Source organism: Chelonia mydas, chromosome 5, assembly GCF_015237465.2.
Source record: "Chelonia mydas isolate rCheMyd1 chromosome 5, rCheMyd1.pri.v2, whole genome shotgun sequence".
Lineage (NCBI taxonomy): Eukaryota > Metazoa > Chordata > Testudines > Cheloniidae > Chelonia > Chelonia mydas.
In genome coordinates this window covers 124,094,321-124,100,320 of record NC_051245.2, presented here as the reverse complement: position 1 = coordinate 124,100,320, position 6,000 = coordinate 124,094,321, and positions in this window count along the sequence as shown.

Genomic DNA, 6,000 nt, shown 5'->3' with positions numbered 1-6,000 from the left:
GGCTTGCCACCTGGGCAGAACGCACGGCCAATTAGTGTTTTAACTGTTTAATTTCCTTTTCATGGTGGACACACTGCAGTTGGGGCTTATTCTGGGTACAAATGGTCAAATCTTTGAGTCCCTGAAGGACTGGTACTTGCTTAGCCAGTGTTTCCAGGCGGGTGCATTCCGCCTTTTCTGCCTGGAAGTCTTGTCTCAACACCTGCAACTTATCCTGGGCATAGGCTTGGGTTGCCGCCTGGTTAGTAATTTGCACTTTCAGTTGCTCAATTTCCACTAGCTGTCGGTACACACCTCTTCCCTTCTCCCTAATTCCTCTTTCTGCCCCGACAACACATGACTCCACATGGCCACCGCAGTCCATATCAATCCCATAGCTGGCCCTAGATTTTTACCCTTCTGCTTCTCATACTCGGCATACAGGTCTAACAAATCCTGCCAAGTATGCATGCTTCTCTGGAGCTCCGCCACAGAACCCCAGGGATTGTATCCCACTTTGGTGAGAGGCCTCTCCAACCGGGAGAGGTCCTCACCCCACTTTGAAAGAGGCAACAGGGTCCTGTCCCTTTTTGCTGCCTCCCCCATGGCACGTGCATCCAGTCCCCCAGCCTCCCAGGACCCCACCATTGATGCCATCACCCACGACTGAGGGACTCCCGAGTCCGCAGCTGTACTATTCTGTTTCCTGAACCTATTATCACAAACCGTTAGTACCACTCTGAAGGTCTTTTCATCACTTGAGATTTCACGCTGCCCACACTGGCACCGGGGCTTACAATGCTCACCCCCTCCTGGGCCGGAGGGAGAGACACTAAGCCTCCCTCCGTATTACTCGGTCCTCTACCACCAAGGGTCCATACACCAAATCCAAAGCCCCATCCCAGGCAGAGCGAGAAACCCTAAGTTCTCCTCCTATGCTCAGTCATACTACGACTGAGAGTATAGGCACCGAGGATTATTCCTTCCGCTTGGAGCAAGGGTCTCTAAGCCCTCCTCTGATTACCTGGTACTTCTATGGCTGGGGGCCCACCTGCACCCTTCCTCCACTGACCGGGGTGGAGAGAGGAATGCTAAACCTCCCTCCGGTTCTCTGTCATGCTATGTGTACCCAGGCTAAACCTCCCTCCGGTTCTCTGTCATGCTATGTGTACCCAAGGCTCTGTTTACCAGTTCAAACCGGCCAGCCATGGCTTCCTCAGCTTTCCCAAAACACACCAGCTTCAGGGCCATGAGACGCTTATTTTTCTCTCACTGACCTTGTGGGGGGGGGCAGCCTTTTTGTAACAAGAAACCCAGGTTCAAGCCTCTACCCTGCCATTCTCCAGCCTCTGAGGGGAGTGCCCCAACCGCCAGCCTATTGCCCGTTCAGGAGTGGGGCTCTCTCAATTCTCTGAAGTCAGAGAATTTCAGCCCCAGACTCCAAGATGCTGCCTGCACTGTGGGGTGGAACATCTCTTGGCTGAAGACCAAGGTCTAGAACCTTGTAGCTGGACCACCAGAACCCACAGTGCAGGTGGGGTTGAGTACCATGGAGAGCGCTGACGCGTTCTCCTGCCTAGGCCGCAAGCAGCGTTCAAACAGTCAAAGCGAACCAGGTGTCCTCTGAGGTCTCACCGCCTCGCGCGTGAAGTCCGTGTCTCGCTTATGGGCAAAAAAACATCTTTGCACTGAGACAAAGTTCAGGATCTCTCAGCCCTGTGGACTCCCTGTATTGCTCTATGGGTCAGAATCCTGAACCCTCCCAGGGGCAGACATGGAGTGGCTAGAGGCACTCCATATGTGGTTTGACCGTGTGAAATGTCACACTCTCACACAGCTCTGGTCTCCCGTCAATCGCTCATTGCGTTCCAAAGCAGAGTTGCAGTCTCTCCAGCCATGTCACCACCATGGACAAAATCACCCAGCACCCGGTGCTCTCAAATTTTCCATGGACACGTAAGATGGTGCATGCCCTGACCCTCCCAGGCACCACCATAGAGATTCGTGGGTTCGCAGGATTGAGCCAGATCTGGGAACTGCAAGGCCAGCACCCGTGGTCACTCTGGCTGGTGCAATAATCCTCCATAGACTATGGGGGTGTGATGATGATCTCTTTAATCTCTTTAATAATCTTTAATCTCTCCTGTTCCACTTAGTATTCATAATTAGTCATTGGAGCTTGGTTCAGGCAGCGATGTGAGAGGCCCAGAGTCAAGCCCTGGCTCTGAATCAGGGACTTGAGTCTCCCACAACCCCCTAAGCCCAAGGCTGTTCTGGGGTCAATCTCTCTCATAGAATCATAGAATAGAATCATAGAATACCAGGATTGGAAGGGACCTCAGGAGGTCATCTAGTCCAACCCCCTGCTCAAAGCAGGACCAATCCCCAATTTTTGCCCTGATCCCAAATGGCCCCCTCAAGGATTGAACTCACAACCCTAGGTTTAGCAGGCCAATGCTCAAACCACTGAGCTATCCCTCCCCCTCTCTCTCTCTCTGGTGTCCTGACAGAAAGTCCACCCTCAGAGAGCTCGCTGGGGGAAGTTTTGTCTAAACTGATACTTCCTGCAAAAAGTTTCCTTTCAACAAGTTGGGGTTTTTTCCAACTGTACAAAGGGGTCCTGGCCCTTTAAGACCAGAGAAGGTAGGTACCCTGTTCCATGGGTTCAGGGGAAGCGGATAAAAGCAGTGGGCCCTGTCACTGGGAGGGAGGAATTTGATGACGGGGAGCAGTTGGTGCCTGGGACAGGGATGGTACAGGCCATTGCTCTTTCAAGGGTCTGGGGCCAGGAGCCTTGTAGAATGGGCACGGCAGGGCTCTCCTCTTTCCCAGCCAGTGTAGGCACGTGTTTAGGGTTATTAGAGTCACCGTGAGAAGATCAAGAGATTGACTGACTGGTGGCTAGTTGTGTGACTCAGAAGGAGGCTCCAAGGCCAGGCCAGCGAAGGGGAGCTGCTACTGAGGGAGCAACTGAGAACCCAGAGCCCCAGGGTGTGACATGCAGCCCACAACCTGAGGGGAGAGTCTATGGCAGCTGAAGGATATTTAATAAACTAGCCATGAGAGCAGGGAAGCATTGTTTTAAGGACTCTGAGTGTGCATTATTTTTGGAGCCTCTGAGGAAAGCTAAGGCAGGGTGACTGCAGGGCCACGTCAGGCCATGACGGGGGCACCCTGGGATGACACCTGTCCACACCAACAAAAAAACATTTGGTTGAAAATTTCTCAACTAACTCTAGTCTAACAACAGAAATACAGCTGTTAATGGTTAGAGACTCCTGGAAGGTGTCAAGGTGGTGGAGAGGATGGAGGAAAATGGACAGTTAGAGAGAGTTGAAAAACAGAACTGGAAAAGTGGTGAATATTTTTGTCAACTTTTTTGTTGTCATTTTTCATCACAATTTGAAATTTTAATGGAAAACTTCAGCCCCATTTGACAACGTTCACCCAGCTCTATGGCTGGACCCTAAAAAGACACAATACATCACGAAAATGTCAATTATTTTCTTTTTTTTTTTTTCATTTAAAGTCAATATTTCAATGACATTTTTCATGGACATTTTGGAATTTTAAAATCTGAGCTGCTCAGAAAAGATTTTGCAAAAGAGAGATTAAAGTGTGTCCTAATTGCTGAAAAGTGTTTTTGTGAGAGAGGCTCAGTCACTTAGCCCATGGTTGCTTCACGGTCAGACTTTTCAGCTCACAGGTGGGACATGCCTATAGCCGGCAGTATCAACAAACCGGATCCTGCCCCATTAACAGCCAGAGGGAGTGCTGATACTGAAGAGAGCAGAAGTTGGCCCCATCCTGGAAATGTATCAGCCAATCCTAGCAGAGGAACCGACTTTCTAATGTGCCGGGGAGGTGCTCCCCGCCCCCGGCTCCGCCCGGGCCCTGCCCCCACTCTACTCCTTGCCCCAAGACTGCACCCCTGCCCCACCTCTTCCCTCCCCATTCTTCCCCCTTCCCCTCAGCGCCTCCCGCACACTGTGGGTGGGAGGCGCTGGGAGGGAGAGGGAAGAGCTGATAATGGGGGTTGCAGGTGGATGCTCAACACCCACCATTTTTTCCCCTGGAGTACCCACGGCGTCGGCGTGTATGCGTCCTGGCACAAAACCCTGCTTGCCTTGCTTCCCTGAGCAGAGTTTGGCCCCTATAACATTGTGGCTATGTCTACACCATAAACGCAGGGTGACTGTAGGGCACACCCTGCAAGCTTTCATCTAGCTAGTGTGGGTAACAATAGCAGGGAAGAGTTTGAAGGAGAATATGTTCATTTTGCAGCTGTTGATGGGGAACCTCTCAAGTGCGGGAGCTAGCCCAGGAGAAAGCACAAAGGCATTTGTTTGAAAACGTAACAAGCAGGCGATGGAGGCCTGACATCGTGGGCTGATTGGAGGCTGGAGCTGACATCTCGGTGGTGAATGGAATGAGAGGAAGGGTGGGGTTTGACTGTGTAGGGCCTTGAAAGTGAAGATGTGTTTGCAATAGAGGAGGGGGACCTCAGGGAGGGACGCAAAGAGAGGTGTGTCCGTGGTCAAAGCAAGGGGCTAGGGAAATGATCTGAATGGGGGCAGGGTTGCATTAGTCAAGGCTAGAAAGAAGGATGCTGCAGTAGTCGAGATATGAAATGACGAGAGCCAGGACAAGAGTTTTAGCTATGTGGACGGAGAGGAAAGGCCATATCTTAGACATTGTGCAGAAAGAATTGGAAAGACTTAGACGTAGCTTGGATTTGAGAACCTAAAGAGAGGTCTAGTCCCACGCTGCCTGTGTGGGACATGCACATGTATCACAGAGAAATAAACAGAGCACTATCTGCAGCTGCCACTACTAACTACATGGTTAATGGTCACTCTGCCGCAGCCCGGACAAACTGAACTATGTTATGGCAGCAGTAAGCACTTGCCTTGGACCACTTTCCCCGTGGAGGTTTGCAAAGCAACCATGATTTACAGCTCTGAATGCATCATTACAAATTGCAGCTGCTTTAGCATCCTGTCACATGCTCGGGACTCTAAATTTGGCTTGGCTTATCTTAATAGAGCCATTTCCTAGATACATGCCCTGGTCACATCCTCAGGTCACATTCCCCAGACTAGCTCTTTTTTTGTGTTTGGTTTTGGGGGTTTTTTGGTACAGTGACATGCTGGGGCGGGGGCTCCGGTGTTTGTTTGCCTCTCTGCCTGGTGACCACCAGGGCTCACTGCCAAGCCTGTATTCTCAAAATTTTATCTTTGGAGGGCGCCAGCTAGGGAAAGATTGAGTTATTGCTCAGTGTGGTTTGGGGATACTTTGAATGCGGTGTTTGGTACGTCAGTGTTTTTGAAATACTGTAGTAAACATGCCAAGAGAAAGGGATGGGTCAATTGTATAAACCAAAAGGAAAAAAATAACATGAGACTCCGGCAGCTCAGGGATCATACCCTTGTTGGATATTACGATATAGATGCTGTACTTCCACTAAAGGCCATTGAGGGTCAGTGCTGCTCCACAGAACTAGGTACCAGCACATTAATCTGGCTGTAAATAAGGTGATTTAAAGGTTGAAGGCTCACGGTGGGTAGTTTGGAATATTAGGGCAGCAAACATACGCTTCTGCAGCTAGCAGAATTAGAGGGTTTTCAATGGAGGCTGCACTGTGCTTGGCGCTGTACAAACACACTGATAATGGTCCCTGCCCCAAGCAGCTTACAGTCTAAATGAACAAGACAGAAGGAAGTGACTTGTCCAAGGACACATCTGACAGGTCAGTGTCAGAGCCAGGAATAGCATCCTGGTGTCCTGAGTGCTAGCACAGTGCCCAAGTCACTAGACCATGCGGCCACAACGATTGTCGTTGTTCAGCTTTAACAAGGTAGACTTAAGCGTCTTCTATTGTTAGTTCATTCTGTCACTGTTAGTAAAAAGCCATCACTGTGTGTTTGTTTCCTCGGTTCATTGTTTCTTATCATGGGCACCAAAGTATTATTCAACAATCTCTTGTCACCTTCCTTTAAATAAAACATGGTACCTCCTGAA